Source organism: Bos grunniens, chromosome 4 (genome assembly GCF_055505025.1).
Source record: "Bos grunniens cultivar Pamir isolate PY7600 chromosome 4, Bosgru_T2T1.0, whole genome shotgun sequence".
NCBI classification, from domain to species: Eukaryota; Metazoa; Chordata; class Mammalia; order Artiodactyla; family Bovidae; genus Bos; species Bos grunniens.
The window spans coordinates 64411906-64436894 of record NC_141168.1 but is presented as its reverse complement, the minus strand read 5'-3'; the positions used below and the strand labels follow the sequence as shown (position 1 = coordinate 64436894).

Below are 24989 nucleotides of genomic sequence, written 5' to 3'. Positions count from 1 at the left end.
GGCGAATTCCAAGGCAGGACAATTCTGAGGTCTTAAGGCAGGACAAGTCAAGTGGGATGAAACGAGTATTGGAAATTTAATAGCAAGCAGTTACCGGGGTTGGTGGGGAGGGAGTAGTGCAGTGGTTAAGAACACAGATTCTAAAGCCGTACTACCTGGATTTGAACCATGAATTCTCCAACCATGTGACCTTGGGCAAGTCACTAACCTCTGCATGCTTCAGTTTCTTCATCCCTAAAATGGAATTCATTAAGAGGGTGTGTGCTTATTTGCTCAGTCGTGTCCAATTCTTTGCGACTCCATGGACTGTACCCTGCCAGGCTCATCTGTCCATGGGGATTCTCCAGGCAAGAATGGCTGCTGTGCCCTCCTCCAAGGGATTGTCCCAATCCAGAGATCAAATGTTCCCGACCCAGGTCTCCCACATTGCATCTGGATTCTTTACCATCTGAGTCACCAGGCAAGCCCAATTAAGAGGTTACCCCATGTTATTTGAATCTGTTTGATTCCTGAATTAAGACAGAAAGGCAGACTCTAGCATCTACCTCGTGGGGCTATGATGTGGAGTAAACATCGTTTATACTTGGGACATACTAAATGCTATGCAAGTGTTTGTTATTCTTAGGCACTATGTTTTACCTACTGGATGAGATCTCAGCCGGCACATATCTGTCCTCCAGTGTCTGTCCAGTGCCCGGGTGCAGGAAGAGCCTACACCATGCACCTTCCCAGCTGCCTCTGTCTTACTGTTATTAATTGGGTCATGCTCACTGAGTCCGTCTCTGAAAGGCCACTAAATAAGACAAAAAACACATTCATCCTTTAAGCAGAAGACAAATGACAGCTTCTGAGGCAGAAGGCAGATGGGACCCCCAGGGTTAAGCAATTGGAGAGTCATTCTCTATTGACTGAAACTCCAAAGACAAGAATAGCAGGGCAATTAAGGGAGGAGGTTGGAGACTGCACAGACCACATATTTCTCATTCTGAAGTCTGGAGACCTCCCTGATCACACATGTGCAGAAAAGGCTCCTTGGAAGTGAAAGGAGAGTCATGTCAAGGGATAGTCTACTCAGCTGCTCTTTCAGTAGGATCCATCTTGGCTAAGAGATGCACGCACACACATGGGAGGATCCTGAGGTATACCAAATATGGACTGTGAACCAGGCAAATCAAAATACTTGACCAAACGAAACCTGGAAGAAATACTCCATAAAAGTAATCTAAACTGCTACAAGGGTGTGACTCAGGGACTCTCTCCTTGAATCTGCCCGTGTGTCTATCCACACATACTGTACTCTTTGTCCTCCTAATAAATACTTCACTTGTTTCACTACTTTTCGTCTTTGTGGGAATTCTTTTCTGTAAAGCCAGAGGACTGAGGCCCTTGTCACTGACCACTGGTCTAGAGGCTAGAATCTGGTGCTTTCACCACTGTGACCCAGCCCAATCTCTCGGTCCAATCCAAGCCCTGCTCCAAGCCATTGCAGGCTGAGGCCACCTGAGATCATTTCCAGATTTTTAATAGAGGGACAAAGCAGTAAAAAACTCTCTAGTCTAGAAAGAATAGGTTAAAAAAAAAAAAAATTCCCTCTGTACTCAAACAAATGAATGGCTCAGACAGGAAGTCCCTTTACGGGCAGGATCTATGTCTATTCAGTTCACCAATGTATAGAATGTTGCACAGGGGCTGCCGGACACAGAGGAAACACTCAACGCAGGAGCAACCTAAGTCTCAGCAGTTTACTTCAATGCTACGATTTACATCACAGAGAAGTGAGTGGGAACTCCAGGCTGTCTTCCTCACTTTCCCAAGTCAGGTGACAAGAAAAGACAGTAAAGAGAAATCCATCTCTCTGCTCTCCTCACCCACTGACATCTCCTCTGAGGAACATTTATGAATGGCAAGATTCGCTTCAAACTCTTTGACCCTATCTTTTGGAAACTAAGTCTGCCTTTTAAGTTTTGCTTTCAAATTTAAAATACATTTTGATAATACATTTCAAAATGCTATAGTTCATTCTTATTCTCTGCATATCAACCATTTTTTCTTAGTCTTCCAGCTTTAGCAACATCATTTGCACTTTTTTTTTCTAGTTCTACAATAACATGCCTAAAGTTAAAGAAATCTATTTTTAATAATCCATATATATTTCTTGAGTTCAAAAGGTTTAGAACCAAAGAGTTATTTTGAAATCTTAAAGTATATATAGATACAAATGTGTGTATACATATACATATCTATATATAGAGATATATATGTGTAATTTTGATGTGGAGACACTGAATAACGCTTTGAATGAAAGATTTGATGCCATGATGCAGATGAACCAAGCAGCTTAGTCAGCCCTATAGAACAGGGCTTCTGTGAAACAATACATAAAGCTACCATTTTCAGGGGATTTATTTTACTTTCAAATCCTTAAATCAGTTAAGGAAGACCCACATACATATATTTTTAAATTGAGGTTTCTGACCTAAGTAAAAATCCATCAAAAACCAATTTCTATACTGAAGAGGAAATAGAAATATTCCGTATTAAAATTTAGAACAGGGAACATCAAGTCATTCTATATTTTAGGTCTGTACTATATTCAGTTAAGGTAGAATGTAACAGATGAGAGAAAAAGGAAAAAAAAATACAAGGAAAATATAAGAAAGTAGGTAGACAAAAAATCAGTATTCCTTACATTCTAAAAGAACAAAAGTTGAGGGCATTCACAAGAACTACTTGAAGTCATCCCTACCTAACATCAGAAAAATCCAACTTTTTAAAAATTATTTTTATTTTTCTAAATTTAGACTGAAAATAAACAGGCTTTACAAAATTTATAACCACTAAGTGAAAAATAAACTTTAATTAAAACATCAATTACATTATCTAGGTGGTTTTCATTTGGGTCCCACAAAAAAAAATTTCTGAATCTTTTGACAAAGAAACAGCAAAAGAAGTAGTCAATTTTCAAGAATGATGTTAATTGAAGTTCTGCCTGCTTCCCAGGTGGCTTAGCAGTAAAGAATCTGCCTGCCAATGCAGGAGTTGGAGGTTCAATCCCTGGGTCAGGAAGATCCCCTGGAGTAGGAAATGGCAACCCTCTCCAGTATTCTTGCCTGGAGAATCCCATGGATAGAGGAGCCTGGCAGTCCATAGGGTTACAGTCCATGGGGTTGTGAAGAGTCGGACATGACTGAACAACTAACACATTCACTATTACACTTTCACTGTACTCTTATAGCAGTGTCTGAACTCTAATATCTCTTTCTACAGTCGTTCTTCTGCTTATTTTTGTGTTATTATAGATAAAGCATTTCTTCCCTCAGATTTATCAACATGATACTGTAAATAAATTGTGACCCATTCATCAAAGGAAACCATGGAGTAGCTCAAATTTATAAATTGGAGCTACATTTATTTTGATAGATAAAATTAAACATTATGTGTTTAGAAAAAGCAATTTGCAAAAGGATACATACAGTATTATCCAATTATATAAAGCTTAAAAACTTTATGTAAACTCTAGGTTGCTTGTGGGCACGTGTAAATGTAGCAAATAGCAAAGCATGATGAATGCGTAGCTTAGGGTAGTAGTTTTCTCTTGTGAAAGATATATGGGATTTACTAGTTGAAATATTTTGTTTCTTAAAAAGGTCTCTGAAGCAAATATTGCAAAATATTAAGATTTATCTAAGTTGTATGAGGGAATATAGACATATCCTTCTCTAAAGTCTCATTTGCTTGATGTAATTTGTAATTTTAAGGAAAAAACAAAGTAAATAAGTTAATTTCTCAAATAACTAGAAAAACAATAATAAAATATCTTCAGAGGAAAAAGGAATTCATAAAAATTAAATTTAAAAGAATGCAATAGAAAACATAAAGGAGTTAAACTGATCAATAAAATCAAACATAGCACTTTGAAAAGCTCCATAAAATAGATAATAGCTTTGAATCTTTTGTTTAGAATAAATGAAAAAAACAAATAAATACCATTAGTAATGAGAAAAGAGATATTTCTTAGGCTGGTACAAAACTAATTGTGGTTTTACATTATTGAAATTTACTGTTTGATATTGGAATACATTCTTAAATAAATGTGGTTATATTATACATCATTTTAATGCACATTTCTCACTTTGCTTTTTTGCTAAGGACTTACTACTTGCTATTTATTTTATATTTATTTTAGACTATAGAAACCACAGTAGACAAAAAGCAAATTCGAGTGATTCTTTTATTCAAGTTCAAAATGGGTCATAAAGCAGAGCAGACAACTCACAACATCAACAACACATTTGACCCAGAAACTGCTAATGAACGTACAGTGCAGTGGTGGTTCAAGAAGTTTTGCAAAGGAAATGAGAGCCTTGAAAAAGAGCACAGCGGCCAGCAATGACGAATTGAGAGGAGAGCAATCATCAAAGCTGATCCTCTTACAACTACACAAGAAGGTGCCAAAGAACTCAATATTGACCATTCAAGGTCATTCAGCATTTGGGGCAAATTGGAGAAGGTGAAAAAGTTCAGTAAGGGAGTGCCTCATGAGCTGACTGAAAATTTTAAAAAATCACCATTTTGAAGTGCCTATTGTCTTTTCTCATTCTATGCAATAGCAATGAATCATTTCTCTATCAGACTGTGACATGCAAAGAAAAGTGGATTTTATACAACAACCATTGATGACCAGCTCAGTGGTTGGACCAAGAAGAAGCTCCAAAGCACTTTCCAAAGCCAAATTTGCACCCAAAAAAGGTCATGGTCACTCTTTGGTGGTCTACTGCCCATCGGACCCATTATAACTTTCTGAATCCTGGCAAAATCATTATATCTGAGAAGCATGCTCAGCAAATCAATGAGATACACAGAAAACGTCAACAGTTGCAGCTGGCATTGGTCAACAGAAAGGGCCCAATTCTCCTTCACAACAACGCCCAACCGCATGTCACACAACTGCTTCAAAAGCTGAACAAATTGAGCTATTTAGTTTTACCTCATCTGCCATATTCACCTGACCTCTCACCAACCGCCACTTCTTCAAGCATCTCGACAGCTTTTTGCAGGGAAGACACTGCCACAGCTAGCAAGAGGCAGAAAATGCTTTCCAAGAGTTGGTTGAATCCTGAAGCATGGATCTTTATGCCACAGGAATAAAGAAACTTACTTCTTGTTGGCAAAAATGTGTTGATTGTAATGGTTCCTATTTTGATTAATAAAGATGTGTTTGAGCCCAGTTATAATGATTTAAAATTCACAGTCCAAAACTGTAATTACTTTTGTACCAATCTAATATAAATACAGAGGAGATTGTCTATATTACAAAAAAAAATACTAAATTTTCTAATATCAACTAATTTAAAAATATAGATGACATTATTTTCTAAAAATATAGATTATAAAATTGAAACAGAGAGAAGAGAAAAGTGTGACTATAGCAATAACTGTAAAAATAATTGCAACAATTTTCAAAGTTCTGTCCTAAAAATAGGCTCCAATCCCAGATGGTTTTACAAGCTTTACTAAACCTATAAAAGGCAGGTAATTACTATGTTATATAAACCCTTTCAGAGCATAGAAAGCATGAAAATCTTCCTGTATCATTCTATAACAACAGCCTAACTTTATATCAAAAATAAGGATGGCTCAAAAATAGAATGCTATAAATTATCTCATTTAAAAACACTGATGTAACAATCCTAAATAAAATATCTAACAGAACCCAGCAGTTTGTTTTTAAAGTAACACATCAGAACTATCAGAGACATTAGTCATTCCTCTGAGTTGCTTGGTGTCTGACAACTAGTCCTTTATTTAGGGAATTCCCAATCTCCTATCAAAAAGGCTCCCCATGCTACATATGATATTTCCCAAATTCTCCCAAAGCTAGAGCAAGAGGTACATGACCCAGGCTTTGCTCATCTGGTACCACAACTCCAGACTTTGAGTTGGAAGCAACTGGTATGAAGAAGCAGGGACTGTTCAGAATCCATTTGTTGGGCAATAGAGGCTACATCCAAGCACAAAGATGATGGAGCCAAAGGAAGTATCAGCTGACCAGCGTAAGTGATAAAAATTGCAGCATTGTGCTCTGCAGTGTATCTTCACTGGACCAGTTCTTTGAAATAATGTAAGGCTTTCTTCTGGATCATGCAGCCCAATTCTTCTGACTTCCCAGATATTCCTTCTCTGATTGCTTTCTACAAACTGCTCTCCTGCTTAACTTAGCATGAGTTGGTTTTGTTGCTTGTAACTAAAAACATGGACTAATTTGCTGACAAAGTAGAGTTTATACCAGTAATGCAAAGATAATTTAGCATTAATAAATCTATCTATGTGATTCAAAGACAAATAGACTAAAAAAGAACGATCAATTTCACGGCCCAAGACTGTTTGATGACATTCAACATCTCTTACTAAAAATAACACAAAATAAAATGTTATCAAGCCAGAAATAGTAAGAACTTTTCCTAATTCATAAAGGATATCTACCAGAAACAAAGAACAAATATCATACCCAATGTGAACACACTGGAAGTAATTCCACTTGATGTCATGAACAGGACAAAGATGTCAACTCTTACTAGAACTATTCAACCATGTACCAGAGATCCTGCCCAATGCAATTAGGTAATTAAATAAATGAGATAAATAGTAGAAAAGTGATCAAACTATCATTAGTTATAAGGAAATATGTTTGCTTACCTAGAAGATCAAGAGAAACCAAATGAAAAACTGTGAGTTTTTTAGAGGGGTTAGTAACATGTTGTTGTAGTAACACAGGCAGATGTAAAAACATCTATAAACTTGTGATATACTAGTAATAATCAATTATTTGAATATAGTAGAAAAGCTACCATTTATTTATAATAGCAAAAGAAATATAAAATATATAGAAAGACACCTATAAGACTGTTTAAAAAGTATATGAAGTATACAAAACTCAACTGAAGGACATAAAATTATATTTGAATAAATACGGTGGCCCACCTTGTTCTTGAATGGTTTTCTCCCAGGGAGTTATTATTAACTTAATTAATATAATTTTATTCAAAATCCCAACAGGATTTTTGCTGTGTATGTAACTTAAAAAGCTTATTCTAAAGTTCACTTGGAAGGAAAAAAATACTCAATCATATCCAGAAATGTTTGAAAATAAAAAGAATAAGAGAGGAACTGCCCTAACATTTATTTAAATATACTTCAGAGCCTTAATAATAAAGAATATTGAATTGGCACTGAGATATACAAACACAGATCAGTGAAACAAACTAAAGAGTCCAGAAATTGCCCTTTGGATGCTCCTTGGTACTCCATTTCCACAGTGGAATACTTGATGAAGCTGATGTTTAATATCTGTGTGGAAATGAAGAACTTTTCTGAACATAATATGACATCTGGCTATATGAGTGGGGAGAATTTCAATCTCTTCTCCCTATCAAACATAAAATTAAATATCTAAGCACAAAAGGATTTTTTTTTAAATGAGGAAATTTCAAAATCTTGGTAAGACAGACACAAATGTGTCTAAATCTTTCTAAGACAGACACAAAATGCAGAAACTATGAAGAAAAAAAATCTAGTAAGTTGGACAACACCAAAACAAACCTCTATATGGTATAATGTACAAAGTTTTTAAAAGGGGAGAGTGAAGACAGAGTATCAGAAAATATTCAATAACAGAGAAGGATCTGTGCTCATAACACATAAAGAGAACATACTCATAAAAAGAAAATTCCAGTTTTTCACTTGTTTCTCCATATACTTTTATATTGTTTGACTGTTTAACAAGAATTTTCTCACACATGTTTTTTAAGATTAAAAAGCTAAAAAGAAATTTTAACATAGAAAATAGCATCACTATCTATCAAGATTGTCTATGTCAGCTTTTCTACCTAAAAATATCTCAGGTTCAAGACTTCAAAGTCTATGAAAAATACTGCTCCATCTACTCAGTCGTTTAAGTTTAAAATAATATTACTTAAAAGGGGGAAATCATGCATTATATGTCTGTTCCCTGTTGCAGCATTAACAAAGACAAATAACATTGCCATAACGTCAGTCAAGATGAATTTGCAACTTGGGCTGCTTTAATATTCTTAAACTAGAATTTAAAAATGCTTGATAAATGATTTGCAAATAGTAGTGCTATATCATCAAAATAATTAAGGACACCAGAAATAAATTAGCGGCCTTATCCCTTCTTAATATGACAGTTTAACTACCACAGTGACAATCTTGGTAACAAAGTCCCATAAACTTGGTGGCTCAAAATGACAGAAATTTATCCTCTTACAGTTCTGGAGGCCAGAGTCTGAAATAAAGGGGATGGGAGGATGGGTTCGTTCCAGAGTTTCTGAGGGAGAATCTGGTCCATGACTCTCCTCTAGTTCTAGTGGCTGTTGGCAATCCTTAGTATTTTTTGTCTTGACTCGTGACTACTGTCCAGTATCTGCCTTCTTCCTCATACGACCTTTTCCTCTATGTCTCTCTTCTGTTTGTGTGCCTCTGGGTCAGCTCCTTTTCTGAGGATGAATTGCACATAAAGCCCTTGGAGAGAACTTTTAACACCTATTAAGTGTTGTTGCAGGGACTAGATCTGATAGACAGAGTGCCTGATGAACTATGGACGGAGGTTCGTGACACTGTACAGGAGACAGGGATGAAGACCATCCCCAAGAAAAAGAAATGCAAAAAGGCAAAATGGCTATCTGAGGAGGCCCTACAAATAGCTGTGAAAAGAAGAGAAGCAAAAGGCAAAGGAGAAAAGGAAAGATATAAGCATCTGAATGCAGAGTTCTAAAGAATATCAAGGAGAGATAAGAAAGCCTTCCTCAGTGATCAATGCAAAGAAATAGAAGAAAACAGTAGAATGGGAAAGACTAGAGATCTCTTCAAGAAAATTAGAGATACCAAGGGAACATTTCATGCAAAGATGGGCTCAATAAAGGACAGAAATGGTATGGACCTAACAGAAGCAGAAGATATTAAGAAGAGGTGGCAAGAATACACAGAAGAACTATACAAAAAAGATCTTCACGACCCAGATAATCACAATGGTGTGATCACTCACCTGAGAGTGAGACATTCTGGAATGTGAAGTCAAGTGGGCCTTAGGAAGCACCACTAAGAACAAAGCTAGTGGAGGTGATGGAATTCTAGTTGAGATATTTCAAATCCTAAATGAAGATGCTGTGGAAGTGCTGCACTCAATATGCCAGCAAATTTGGAAAACTCAGCAGTGGCCACAGGACTGGAAAAGGTCAGTTTTCATGCCAATCCCAAAGAAAGGCAATGCCAAAGAATGCTCAAACTATCACACAATTGCACTCATCTCACATGCTAGTAAAGTAATGCTCAAAATTCTCCAAGCCAGGCTTCAGCAATACGTGAACTGTGAACTTCCAGATGTTCAAGTTGGTTTTAGAAAAGGCAGAGGAACCAGAGATCAAATTGCCAACATCTGCTGGATCATGGAAAAAGCAAGAGAGTTCCAGAAAAACATCTATTTCTGCCAAAGCCTTTGACTGTGTGGATCACAATAAACTGTGGAAAATTCTGAAATAGATGGGAATACCAGACCACCTGACCTGCCTCTTGAGAAATCTGTATGAAGGTTAAGAAGCACCAGTTAGAATTGGACATGGAACAACAGACTGGTTCCCAATCAGGAAAGGAGTACATCAAGGCTGTATATTGTCACCCTACTTATTTAACTTATATGCAGAGTACATCATGAGAAATGCTGGGCAGGAAGAAGCACAAACTGGAATCAAGATTGCCGGGAGAAATATCAATAACCTCAGATATGCAGATGACACCATCCTTAAAGTGAAGAAGAACATAAAAAAGTTGGCTTAAAGCTCAACATTCAGAAAACGAAGATCATGGCATCTGGTCCCATCACTTCATAGATGGGGAAACAGTGGAAACAGTAACTGACTTTATTTTTGGGGGCTCCAAAGTCACTGCAGATGGTGACTGCAGCCATGAAATTAAAAGACGCTTACTCCTTGGAAGGAAAGTTATAGCCAACCTAGACAGCCTATTAAAAAGTAGAGACATTCCTTTGCCAACTAAGGTCTTTTTTGTCGAGGCTATGTTTTTTCCAGTAGTCATGTTGGGCTTCCCTGGTGGCTCAGATGGTAAAGCATCTGCCGGCATGCAGGAGACCTGGGTTCAATTCCTGGGTCGGGAAGATCCCCTGGAGAAGGAAATAGCAATCCACTCCAGCACTCTTGCCTGGAAAACTCCATGGATGGAGGCGCCTGATAGGCTACAGTCTATGGGGTCGCAAAGCACTGAACACGACTGAGCGACTTCACTTTCACTTTGTATGGATGTGAGAGTTGAACTATAAAGAAGGCTGATTGCTGAAGAATTGATGCTTTTGCACTATGATGTTGGAGAAGACTCTTGAGAGTCACTTGGACTGCAAGGAGATCCAACCAGTCCATCCTAAAGGAGATCAGTCCTGAGTGTTCATTGGAAGGACTGATGTTGAAGCTGAAACTCCAATACTTTGGCCACCTGATGAAAAGAACTGACTCATTGGAAAAGACCCTGATGCTGGGAAAGATTGAAAACAGGAGGAGAAGGGGATTACAGAGGATGAGATGGTTGGATGGCATTGCCAACTCAAAGGACATGAGTTTGAGTAAACTCCAGGAGTTAGTGATGGATAGGGAGGCCTGGTGTGCTGCAGTCCATGGGGTTGCAAAGAGCAACTGAACTGAAGGGAAGTGAACTGAAGCGTTGTTATCCTGGAAGCTCAGGTATGTTTGGATGAGCAGACCTGAGTTTTCTGAGTGCAATCTGAAAAGCCTAACAATGATAACAACAATAACAGCAACAACTATGAAAACAGCCTCCCTAGATTTTATATCATTTAGGGAACTTCTCGGGGTGCCCCACCTCTACTCCATCCACTCCTGTCTGTCCTTGAAGGAAAGCATTTTTCTTTTTCCTTCCCAAGAGAGTAGCTTGGGCTTTGGGTTGGACAATTTGGGGCTTCCCCCACTGTGGAGAAGAATGTAAAGCCTTTGACTTGAAATCTGAGACCCATCTTCACTGCCCCCCACCCCTGAGAGCTGGACCGTCTGAGGGAGAAGAGCTCCTAGCATTAAAACAGGTGGAAACAACCTACCCAAGGGAGACAAAAGCACTGAGGGAGCCGAAGGTGACACTTGTCCCCATTCCCATCAACGTGTCAATGCTTACAATTAAAAAGAACAAACTGTTGGGAGAGAACATTTCTATAATGATTTAAAACTGCTACCTATCACCATTTAGAACAGGTTGAAGAACTGGATTGGGGTTGATGCCAAGGATGAAGAAACAAGAACCATCTGCAGAACCAAGGCTGCCTAGAGTCCAAGTTCAAGTTGGGGTGGATTAAGTCTATAAGTTGGAAGATGACACTAGGATCAAGGTCATGTAGAACTGGGTAACAGATCATCATCCAGAAACAACAGGAGGTACTTGATCAACTCTAGGTGCACCTGGCCTGCTGGTTCCCCCAACAGTGGAGCCAATAAAAGACCAGTCCTATGAGAAGGGTCCATCTCATGACATAGGGCTTGTATGCGTGCGTCCGTACTATGTCACTCCAGTTGTGTCCGACTCTGTGCGACTCTATGGACTGTAGTCTGCAAGGCTCCTCTGTCCATGGGATTCTCTAGGCAAGAATACTGGAATGGGCTGCCATGCCCTCCTCCAGGGGATCTTACCGACCCGGGGGTGAAACCTGCATCTCTAGCATCCCCTGCATTGACAGGAGAGTTCTTTGCCACTAGAGCCATCTGGGAATCTTGCCCTAAAAAGTTTAGAAGAGGAATGGAGCTTGTAGGAGGTCACTTTTAAAAGATTAGAGAAATAAGTTTCTTCAATTATTAGTTTAGAGGTTGATTAGAGTCTTTTCCAATATTATGCACTGATATAATGGAAACAGTGAGAGACTTTATATTTTGGGGCTCCAAAATCATGCAGATGGTGACTGCAGCCATGAAATTAAAAGACACTTGCTCCTTAGAAGGAAAGCTATGACAAACCTAGAGAGCAGAGACATCACTTTGCTGACAAAGGTCTGTCTAGTCAAAGCTATGGTTTTCCCAGGAGTCATGTATGGATGTGAGAGTCGGACTATAAAGAAAGCTGAGTGCTGAAGAATTGATGCTTTTGAACTGTGGTATTGGAGAAGACTCTTGAGAGTCCCTTGGACTGTAAGGAGATCCAACCAGTCAATCCTAAAAGAAATCAGTCCTGAATATCCATTGGAAGGACTGATGCTGAAGCTGAAACTCCAATACTTTGGCCACCTGATACGAAAAACTGACTCATTAGAAAAGACCCTGATGCTGGAAAAAATTGACGGCAGAAGGGGACGACAGAGAATGAGATTGTTGTATGGCATCACCAACTCAATGGACATGAGTTTGAGCTAGCTCCGGGAGTTGGTGATAGGCAGGGAAGCCTGGTGTGCTGCAGTCCATGGGGTTGCCGAGAGTTGGACATGACTGAGTGCCTGAACTGAAATGAATAAAAAATAATGCTAATTATAGCCAAAGTCACTACTTTGAATTGGTTAATAAAAATGATATAAGTTCTCAAAATTAATAAGTGAACTAGAAACACATGCATATTTTTATCAAGAGTTAAGCATGCAGTTTGGGGTGAGAATGTGGGGCCATAAGATACACAATCACAGAAACATCTTTGTATGAAAGGATTCACTTTTGTTTTTGAAATGTAAAAACTGACATCTTTATTATTTCTAGTCTAATCTGCATCCTTATGTGATAATGAGCTTTCACGTAAAAGTAGTTACCATTGTGGCCAGAAACCTCCTTCTCTCTAGATGAAACATTAGTATTAATATTTTAGACCCGTTATTTTCAACTCTGTTCCTTCTGTGTGTGTCTTCCCCATTAATATTACAGCATTAAAATGATCCACAATACACTTAAACTCTTCACTCTGACTATCGAGATGACTCAGCCACCCTGTCCTGTAAATAATAAGGTTCTGACATTTACAGATTACTCCTGTCAACTAAAAAGTGGTTAAAGTGAAAATTACCCAGTCCTGGCAGACGTTCATGTAACCCAAGGTTTAGGTTTTTTCTTGGGATTTATAACCTTGACAGTTAATTTTGCAGGCCTCTTTTAGAGCCTGTCATTTAGCACAAATTGACATTTAAGCAGCTTTTTAAAGCTCTGGTATCAAAATGTTACAACAGCCTGAGTTTTTTTTTTTTCCTATTAACATCGCCTATTATTTATTATTGTAGTCAGAGAAGTGAATCATCAATTTTCCCCTTTCAACATTTTCCTAGGACTTGGAGGCAGTAGAGAAGACAGAACACCCTCAGTCAGTTTTATTTCCTTCTTCAAAGAGGAAAAATAAACCACCTAGATTAACATTAAAAACTGTACAACAGACACTACAAAGTGAAGACAAACCACCAACTGAGAGTTACAGGGCATTGACCATAAAGGCCTGCTGCTGCTGCTGCTGCTGCTATGTCGCTTCAGTCCTGTCTGACTCTGTGCGACCCCGGAGACAGCAGCCCACCAGGCTCCCCCATCCCTGGGATTCTCCAGGCAAGAACACTGGAGTGGGTTGCCATTTCCTTCTCCAAGGCATGAAAGTGAAAAGTGAAAGTGAAGTCGCTCAGTTGTGCCCGACTCTTAGCGACCCCATGGACTGCAGCCTACCAGGCTCCTCCGTCCATGGGATTTTCCAGGCAAGAGTACTGGAGTGGGGTGCCACTACCATTAAAAAGACAATCAATAATAAATGTTGACAAGGATGGGGAGAAAAGGAATCTCGTGCACTGTTGGTGAGAACATAAATTGGTACAGCCACTGTGGAAAACAGTATGCTCAAAAATTTTTTTAAATAACTCATATGATCTAGCAATCCCACTCTGGGGATTTACCTGAAGGAATCAAAATACTAATTCAAAAAGATATTTTTACCCTGTGTTCATAACAGCATTGTTTACAATAGCTAAAACATGACAACAACATAAGTGTTCATTGATGGATGAATGGGTAAAGAAAATATGATATATATGTGATATTTACACATATATACACAACAGAATACTATTCAGCCATATAAAAGAAGGAGCTCTTGTCACCTGTGACAACACGAGTGGACCTTGAGGCCATTAACTAAATGAGATAAGTCAAACAGAGAAAGACAAAAACCGTATGACCATATTTATAGTGGAATCTAAAAAATTAACAAAAAAACTCAAAAAAAAGAAAAAAAAAAAAGATCACTCTGGTATATTTAAATGGATAGCCAAAAAGGACCAACTGTATAGCACATGGAACTCTGCTCTATGTCATGTGGCAACCTGGGTAGGAGGGAAGTTTGAGGGAGAATGGGCAGGTGTATATGCGTGGCTGAGTTCCTTCATTGTTCCCCTGTAATTATCACAATATTGTGAAGCAGCTATACCCAAACACAAAATAAAATGTCTTAAAAAAACAATAAAATATAACAATAAAAATATCCTTGTTGGAAGGGTACACATGTATATATTTATGGGTTATATGCTGCTGCTGCTGCTAAGTCGCTTCAGTCATGTCCGACTCTGTGCGACCCCAGAGACAGCAGCCCACCTGGCTCCCCTGTCCCTGGGATTCTCCAGGCAAGAACACTGGAGTGGGTTGCCATTTCCTTCTCCATAGGTTATATATAAGTACATAATTTATATATATTTTTAAAATCAGAATTGTGCTTACCAGAGGCAGGGGAAGGCAGATGAGGGAACTGGATGAAAGGTGGTTGGGAAATGGAAAATTCCAGTTATGAAATAAATAAGTACTGGATGTAATGTACACCATGACTGTAGTTAATAATACTATAAGGTATATATGAAAGTTACCAAGAGAATAAATCCAAAAGTTCTCAACACAGGAAAAATAATTTTTTTCTTTCTTTTTTTGTGTCTTTACGAGGTGATGGATGTTAACTAAATTTATATGGCAATCATTTCACAATGTGTGTAAGTCTTTATGCTATACACCTTAAACTCATATATGAATATATCAATTATATCAATAAAACAGATAAAAGGGCTACTCCAGAATATATATGCTATAGAACAACTACAAATACTTCGAAAAAAATAAACAACAGGAAAATGGGAACAGAAAGTAACAATTTAAAAAGAGAAAGAGAAGGGCTATTTAAAAGATGCCCAATCCTAATAGTCATTGAAGAAAGTCAAATTAACATAAGGAAATGCCATTCTGTGCTTGTTGAGACTGACAAAAATTTGGCAGTCTGAGAGAGGAAGGTGAACTGGTCTCTGTTCTCTTATATTCAGTCTGTCACACCACTTTCCAGCCAATGGCTCCTGGGCTTAGAGAGTGGGGGCAGGCTGCAACTCTGGCCAGTCCTGATGGGGAGAGATGAACCACAGAACAGCTGGGGACCAACAGCAAAAGTGCTTAGAAGGAAGGGGAGACCAGACTGAGGATTCTAGATAAAGCTTGGCATGTGGAGATCCTTGATCCCCTGGGTGAAGGCTACTGCTCTTTCTGTCCCCTGAGGAACTACAGAGGAGCCAGGCAGGTGTATGAATCTTCCTCATCCTCAAATATGGGAGAAAGACACCCTTTGCTAGCATTTTGCTTCTTTTAGGGAGATTGTATTTTATTTTATTTTTTTTTTTAACTCCGGAAACAGAGTTTAGTTAACTTGAAGGGATGTGTATTTATTACAAAAGGCCACACAGCAACACCACAGAAGGACTTCAATCGCATCAGCATAGAACTCAGTCTCTTTGAAAAGAAAAGGACAAGGTCTGGTTGATGAAAAGTGAGGGAGTAGAAAGGAACTCACCACTCTCTGTCATTATATACAAAACATCATCAAAGCTGCCGCTTTGGCCTGTTACTGCAAGGTGAGGTCCCTGTATGTTTACTTTCTCATCAAGATCCTTCTTCAGAAAAATGGATCTCTTCTTGGAATCTGAAATTGCTTGAATGAAAAATATATCCACAAGGATGGGATAAGGCCATGTCATTACTTGTTCAATATCTCAAGCTGAGGAAGGTGAGTTAATTCTTGAATGAAACAACTGTAAACTTGTATCGAATTCCACTGCTTCAGTTTTAAAAAGGCACGCTAGTTAAAAACAAGGGTATTGGAAAGATTGTGGATGGTATCTGTCTCTGATAAAGGAATAGTTAAGTGGGCAGATGAAAAACATGCGGGAGCTGCCCAACTATAGAAACTATGAAATGTCCAAGGACATTCACTACCTATTTGTGATGTTTAAAGAGCACAATTGAAATCATCTGATGAAAAACAGGTATGAGAATAAAATAAAGGCATTTGAGATATTTAAAATCATTTCTAAGTAATTCTTACATTAAAGGAGAAGTCACTAAAATTACTGATAAAGTCAACATCAGTGAGGGTATGGTACTTTTCCTGTATGGCTGGTAGCCAAAGCAGAAATCAGCAGAAATATACATTCTTAAGTACATTTATTAGCAAGAAAGACAGAAAATAAATGCAGTAAGGTTTCAACTCTAGCTGAAAGAAAGAGAACCAAACAAAACAAAAAATTTATGAGGGAATTTAAAAAGATATAAGCAGAAATAAATAGAAAATAACCCACAAAGGTAAGCTTAGATTAATTAAAGTTAGTCCCTTGAAAAGCCCAATAAAATTCATAAGCCTCTGATAATTCTGTTGATAGAGAAATAACACCAGAAATAAGAATGAAAACATCAGATCAGATTATATCAGTTGCTCAGTCGTGTCCGACTCTTTGCGACCCCGTGAATCGCAGCACTCCAGGCCTCCCTGTCCATCACCAACTCCTGGAGTTCACTGAGACTCACGTCTATGGAGTCAGTAATGCCATCCAGCCATCTCATCCTCTGTCGTCCCCTTCTCCTCTTGCCCCCAGTCCCTCCCAGCATCAGAGTCTTTTCCAATGAGTCAAGTCTTCGCACGAGGTGGCCAAAGTACTGGAGTTTCAGCTTTACCATCATTCCTTCCAAAGAAATCCCAGGGCTGATCTCCTTCAGAATGGACTGGTTGGATCTCCTTGCAGTCCAAGGGACTCTCAAGAGTCTTCTCCAACACCACAGCTCAAAAGCGTATTATTGTGATGCACACAGTCAAAGGCTTTGGCATAGTCAATAAAGCAGAAATAGATGTTTTTCTGGAACTCTCTTGCTTTTTCCACGATCCAGCAGATGTTGGCAATTTGATCTCTGGTTCCTCTGCCTTTTCTAAAACCAGCTTGAACATCAGGAAGTTCACGGTTCACATATTGCTGAAGCCTGGCTTGGAGAATTTTGAGCATTACTTTACTAGCGTGTGAGATGAGTGCAATTGTGCAGTAGTTTGAGCATTCTTTGGCATTGCCTTTCTTTGGGATTGGAATGAAAACTGATCTTCTCCAGTCCTGTGGCCACTGCTGAGTTTTCCAAATTTGCTGGCATATTGAGTGCAGCACTTCCACAACATCATCTTTCAGGATTTGAAAGAGCTCAACTAGAATTCCATCACCTCCACTAGCTTTGTTCGTAGTGATGCTTTCTAAGGCCCACTTGACTTCACATTCCAGGATGTCTGGCTCTAGGTCAGTGATCACACCATTGTGATTATCTGGGTGGTGAAGATCTTTTTTGTACAGTTCATCTGTGTATTCTTGCCATCTCTTCTTAATATCTTCTGCTTCCGTTATGAATGAAAACATAGCCAAAGATAATACATGCAGAATTAACAAATTAAAAATTCAAGAGGAAAGAACTGTTTGGGACATAAAGATTATCAAGACAGTGTCAGAGAAGATATAAAACTGAAGAAAGAGCCATGGAAAAAATTGAAAATGTAATTTTTAAAAATCTGCCTTTTAAAAAGGCAGAGGTCCCAGACCATGTTTTATGGATGATTTCTGCAAAACCTTGAAAGAGCAGATTGCTTTTTTGTTTTATTTGAATTGTTTCAGAGCATAGAAAAAATATAAAATTCCTTCCTTGTTCTATAAGGTTAGCATAACACCAAATTGAGAAAAAATGCCAAATATAGCCTTTTCTAAATCTTACATAAAAGTAAAAAAAATTTTTTTTTAATTACAAAGCAAAATTAGCAGCATATAACAAGAAGAATATGTCATGACCAAGCAGGATGTTTCAGAGAATAAAAGTGTGGTTAAACTGTTAAACAATGAATGGTATGTGTATTAACTTCTGGTATAAATATCAATAGAAATACAGAGCAATTTTTTATGATCTTGCAATAGATGCTGACAAAGGAGTTTTAAAAATCCCAAACCTACTCCTGAAACAAATTTACTAATTCAGGAATAGGATGAGAATAGGATACTCTGTAAGAAATTAATAAGAATTTTGCTCCCACTCTTTTAGTCTGGTTAATTAGGAATAAAAGAACCCTTTTATTCCTATGTAATTATGTGTTACCCCTTCTCAAGAGGACAACCGAGCTACAGTCTAGGTTCTCCCTACCTGTAGCAAGGATGGAGCTTTTATGTTTCCAGGCTAGTAAAGGAGACATTAGCTAAACTCAAGCACTGGCTGCCTTGGAGGTATTAAGGCTGTGTGATTAGAAGATCTGGTCCCACCCTCGTACCCCGCGGTATTGAAACTAGACTATCTAAGAGATGGCAGAGAAAAAGGGGCTTTGACTTGGTGGAATTTGAAATAACAGCTTGACTGAGAACTCAAATGAGGAATACACTAGTTTTCACAGAGGTGGTGACTTGAAGGGTGCAGGACGACCTGAGCCAACTGGTATGTTGCTGTGGCTCTGAGTTGGCCGGGATCCTGTTGCTGGAGAGACAAATATCAAGGCCTTGGAGACACTGAGCCTGCAGGGCTGAGATTCCAAGTGCCTGTTGAGATCCTGTGCGCTCTGCAGCATACCGTGCATGCTCATGTGTGCTTGTGTATGCATGTGTGTGTACACACGTTTGTGTGTGTGTACACATCTGTATGTGGTGCTCTGGATTTGGCTTATCAGTTATCACAGTGAATATGCAATACTTACAACCCATTTTAAAACTATGAGAACAAACAGGAAAATTTTGTCAGATGACCAAATGTAAGATCAACATGTGAATGTGGCTTGTTTTTCTGCATGCCAGCATTAACAAATTGAAGAGTAATGGGGAAAATATTCACTCACACTAATGACAAATCCCATAAAACAACTGAGAATAAACATTACAAGACATGTGTCAACACTATGAGAAAAAAATTGCAAAACTGTATTGAAGGAAATATTTAAATGCTTGATTAAATGAAATGACATACTATGTTTCTGGATATACTGTTTTTCTAGTTGTATAAGAAGTATAAATTATTTAACCTTTCTCTGCTATTGGTAAGATGGAAATGAAAATAATATTTACTTCATTGGGTTCTTATCAGAATTAAATGAATTAATTTATGTAAAGTATAAAATAATCATTATTATTAATATAAATATGTCCATTCTCATATTCATCTAAAAGTTAAAGGCACTTCTAAATAAAATCCCAAAGAGACTTTCATGAAGCATGAAAAGATAACCCTTATTCCTCTCCATGTATATAAATGTTAAAATCATCTATGGACATTAAGAAAACTTATGATTATGATAGGCAACTTGCCATGATGGATTTCAAAGCACACTTTGAAGAACTTCAGTAATCAAAACCCTGTAGTATTTCTTAATAGAGAACTCTTTTGAGAATAAATAGTAGAATAAAATAAAGGACCTAAATGTACTCCTGTATCTGTGTATGTGGGATATGATATAAGATAAATGTAACATTTGAGATCTATGGAAAATAATTGATTATTCAAAGAATTTTGTTGGAACTAATAACTATCCATTATACTTTTATCCAACATCAAACACAAAAATAATTCCAGACATAGTCCCAATTTGAATGAAAAACCACAACTACAAAAGTTTTAAAAGAAAATATAAGAGAATGAGTATCCAGCTTCAAGGAGGTATTGCCAAAAATGTTAATCAGGATTCAGTTCAACATAACAGAAATTCTTCTATCTGGCTTAAGCAGAAACAATTAAATATAGAGAACCTGAGACTTTGAAATGGGCTTCCCTGGTGGCTCCAATGGTAGATAACCTGCCTGCAATGCAGGAGACCCTGGTTGATCCCCAGGTTGAGAAGATACCCTGGAGAAGGGAGTGGCAACCCTTACAACCCAATACACACTGCTGTATTTTAAATGGGTAAAGGAGACTGGTGGACTGCAGTCCATGGGGTCACAAAGAGTCAGACACAACTGAATGACTAGGCATGCACAAAGCTTTTAAATTTATCAGAAAGGATTTGTGGAACAAGATCTGATCAGAATTTTCAAAAAGATTTCCAGAACTTTACTGCAGATGTGGCCCACCACAAAATAATCAAAAACAAACTCTGCTGTGGTCAGAAAACTCATGATCAGAAGTGGGGGAATCAGCTAACTTTTAGAACACTCCATGGATAAAGAAAATATAGTACATGTATATAATGGAAAAGTACTCAGCCATTAAAAAGAATAAAATGATGCCATTTGCAGCAACATGGATGGACCTAGAGATTGTCCTACTAAGGGAAGGAAGTCCAGAGAAAGTGAAATATTGTATTAAATGCAGAATTTTTAAAGTGATAAAAATGAACTTATTTCCAAAAGAGTAATAGACTCATACACTTAGAGAACAAACTAATAGTTACCTGGGGGAAAGGTAAGGGAGAAGGGAAAGTTACAGAGTTTTGGACTGACACATACACACTGCTGCTGCTGCTGCTGCTAAGTCACTTCAGTTGTGTCCGACTCTGTGCGACCCCATAGACGGCAGCCTACCAGGCTCCCCCATCCCTGGGATTCTCCAGGCAAGAACACTGGAGTGGGTTGCCATTTCCTTCTCCAATGTGTGAAAGTGAAGTCGCTCAGTCGTGTCCAACTCTTTGCGACCCCATGGACTGTAGCCCACCAGGCTCCTCTGTCCATGGGATTTCCCAGGCAAGAGTACTGGAGTGGGTTGCCATTGCCTTCTCCAACACATACACACTGCTGTATTTTAAATGGGTAACCAACAAGGACCTATTATACAGCACAGGGAACTTGGTTCAATATTATGTAACAACCTAAATGGGAAAGAATTAGAAAAAAGAATAGATACATGTATATGTATAACTGAATCACTTTGCTGTATACCTGAAACTAACACAACATTGTTAATCAACTATGCTATGCTATGCTATGCTAAGTCACTTCAGTCGTATCCAACTCTGTGTGACCCCATAGATGGCAGCCCACCAGGCTCCCCTGTCCCTGGGATTCTCCAGGCAAGAACACTGGAGTGGGTTGCCATTTCCTTCTCCAATGCATGAAAGTGAAAAGGGAAGGTGAAGTCGCTCAGTCCTATCTGACTCTTCCTGACCCCATGAACTATAATCTACCAGGCTCCTCCATCCATGGGATTTTCCAGGCAAGAGTACTGGAGTGAGGTGCCATTGCCTTCTCCAATTACTCTAAGACATGTTTATATTAGATAGGTCAACAAACAAGCATTAATATTAGGTATTTAATGCTGAATATTTACTAGTTCACATGTAGAACCCAAGTTTTGATGGATTTTATAAAATGTAGTCTTTTACATTCTACCCTTCTACTTTCTAGTCTTTAGCATGAAAAGTGTTAGTCACTCAGTTGTGCCCGACTCTTTGCCACCCCACAGATGACAGCCTGCCAGGCTCCTCTGTCCATGGGATTTTCCAGGCAAGGATACTAGAGTGGTTTGCCATTTCCTTCTCCAGGGGATCCTCCTGACCCAGGGATTGAATCCATGTCTCCTGTATTGTAGGCGGGTTCTTTACGTACCAAGCTATCAGGGAAGGCATGCTACAAAAGGGCTGGAATCTCACCAAGGGGGTTTATTTACATTTCCCAATAAGATAGACAGAAAAGTCAGAAACCATAAAGGAAAAGGTTGAGAGACAAACTACATAAAATTTTTATATAGCAGTAGAAGCCATGAACAAAGTACAATAAACAACAAAAAGCAAAATACAGGGGAGAATACTTGCAGTATAGAAAGCAGATGAATATAAATGTTCATAATGTATAATGATCTCTGCATCACTAAGAAAACAATGCAGTAGAAAATGAATAAAGCATCAGAACAAGCAATGAACAGAGAAGGAAATATACAAGAAAAATAGACAAAGAAAATATTCTTTGTCTTACCCAACTAGAAAGAGTAGAATGCATATTGGAACAAAGTAATGTGATTTTTATCAATTAGATTAGAAAAAAATTAATTGGTAATATACACAGTTGATAGAAGTATAAATTGCCTTTTTGGAGGGCTATTTTTTTTAATAATATCTGCAAAAATTTAAATGTACATGCCATTTAACTGAACATTTTCACTTCTAAGAATCAGATTTACAGAAATCTGTTTAATGAAGCATCATTTGTGTTTGTGAAAAATGTAGATAACTTAAATGCTTTCAAAAGCATTTAAGAAAACATCTTAAATGACTTAAGTCTGGCCATTATATGAAATAACAAGTGATCGGTTTTTAATATCTTTATTTATTCATAGTATCCTGAAAATAGGCACAGGATTTCTGGAGCAGGGACTGCTAATTACAATAACCACACTGTTCCTCTTTGTCCAAATTCCTCCTCTTCTTGGGATGATAGAATGAGAGCCTGACAATTGTCATCCAACATGTACAGGGGACTGTACTGTAGGCGAGAAGCCCCATAAATATGGGGACACCTGCTTCCCCTACTTCTCTCTTGAGAAGGAAAGAAATTTTCTTCCCTGAAATAAGCAAACTCTCCTTGGGAACAAAAGGAAAGGGGTGATGGGCTCTTTTCCTTTGGAATATAAATACAATAAATGTCTCTAGGAGGAAGACAGGACAAATATCTCTAAGTTTACAAACTTAAGAGTATTTCCATAGTTTGGAGAAGATAAGTTTATTACTCTTTGGATGGGAGCAGATGGCTCTAGGTCTAAAATTGTGGAATGTGAGAAATAAATGGATCGGGAAATGAAGACATTCTGTAGCTTGTCAATTTCCTTTGCTAAGGAAGTCAAGGCAATAAAGCAGAAATAGATGTTTTTCTGGAACTCTCTTGCTTTTTTGATGATCCATCGGATGTTGGCAATTTGATCTCTGGTTCTTCTGCCTTTTCTAAATCCAGCTTGAACATCTGGAAGTTCACGGTTCACATACTGTTGAAGCCTGGCTTGAAGAATTTTGAGCAATATTTTGCTAGCATGTGAGATGAGTGCAGTTGTGTGGTAGTTTGAGCATTCTTTGGCATTGCCTTTTTTTGGGATTGGAATGAAAACTGACCTTTTCTAGTCCTGTGGCCACTGTTGAGTTTTCCAAATTTGCTGGCATATTGAGGGCAGCATTTTCACAGCATCATCTTCTAGGATTTGAAATAGCTCCACTGGAATTCCATCACCTCAACTAGCTTTGTTCATAGTGATACTTCCTAAGGCCCACTTGACTTCACATTCCAGGATGTCTGGCTCTAGGCGAGTGATCACACCATCATGGTTATCTGGGTCATGAAGATCTTTTTTGTATAGTTCTTCTGTGTATTCTTGCCACCTCTTCTTAATATCTTCTGCTTCTGTTAGGTCCATACCATTTCTGTCCTTTATTGTGTCCATCTCTGCTTTACTGACTACACCAAAGTCTTTGACTGTGTGGATCAAACAAACTGTGGAAAATTCTGAAAGAAATGGGAATACCAGACCACCTGACCTGCCTCCTGAGAAATCTGTATGCAGGTCAAGAAGCAACAGTTAGAACTGGACATGGAACAATGGACTGGTTCCAAATCAGGAGAGGAGTATGTCAAGGCTGTATATTGTCACCCTGCTTATTTAACTTATATATAGAATTCATCATGCAAAATGCTGTGCTGGATGAAGCACAAGCTAGAATCAAGACTGCTGGGAGAAATACCAATCCTCAAATATGCAGAGGACACCACCCTTATGGCAGAAAGCAAAGAAAAACTAAAGAGCCTCTTGATGAAAGTGAAAGGGAAGAGGGAAAAAGTTGGCTTAAAACTCAACATTCAGAAAACTAAGATCATGGCATCCGGTCCCATCACTTCATGGCAAATAGATGGGGAAGCAATGGAAACAGTAACAGACTTTATTTGGGGGGGGCTCCAAAATCACTGCAGGTGGTGACTGCAGCCATGAAATTAAAAAACATTTTTTCCTTGGAAGAAAAGCTATGACCAAACTAGACAGCATATTAAAAAGCAGAGAAATTCCTTTACCAACAAAGGTCCGTCTTGTCAAACCTATGGTTTTTCCAGTAGCCATGTATAGATGTGAGAGTTGGACTACAAGGAAAGCTGATTGCTGAAGAATTGATGCTTTTGCACTGTGGTGTTGGAGAGTATTCTTGAGAGTCCCTTGGACTGCAAGGAGATCCAACCAGTCCATCCTAAAGGAGATCAGTCCTGAGTGTTCATTGGAAGGACTTATGTTGAAGCTGAAACTCAAATACTTTGGCCACCTGATGTGAAGAACCGAGTCGTTGGTAAAGACCCTGACGCTAGCAAAGATTGAAGGTGGAAGGAGAAGGGGACGACAGAGAATGTGATGGTTGGATGGCATAACTGACTCAATGGACATGAGTCTGAGTAAGCTCCAGGAATTGTTGATGGACAGGGAAGCCTGGCATGTTGCAGTCCACGGGGTTGCAAAGAGTTGGACTTCATTGAGCAACTGAACTGAACTAGGAGGTCAAACGACACAGAAACATAAAAATGTTCTTATCCTGACAATAAACAGATTAATAAAATGTAAATTAATGATATTTGTACCCAGAGTAATCAAAATATAGAATATTAAATGAAAAGTCAAGTACAAGGACAATGTATTAAGTAGGATCTCCATGTTCTTGCCTGGAGAATCCCAGGGGCGGGGGAGCCTGGTGGGCTGCTGTCT

At 38.4% G+C, this 24989-nt stretch overlaps 1 protein-coding gene across 3 annotated transcripts in view; it reads right to left on the bottom strand.

The window, feature by feature from the left end:
* The window catches only part of LSMEM1 (leucine rich single-pass membrane protein 1), a 143324-nt gene that overhangs the window by 29097 nt on the left and 89238 nt on the right, over window positions 1-24989 (bottom strand). The window contains exons 8-9 of one of the 3 annotated variants that reach the window (XM_086396612.1): window positions 640-793; window positions 156-234 (exon numbers count right to left, since the gene is read on the bottom strand). The exons of the other annotated variants lie outside the window; for them this stretch is intronic. The gene's annotated coding sequence lies outside the window, so the exon portion shown is untranslated. The remainder of the gene's footprint in view (window positions 1-155; window positions 235-639; window positions 794-24989) is intronic. 3 annotated transcript variants of the gene reach the window in all.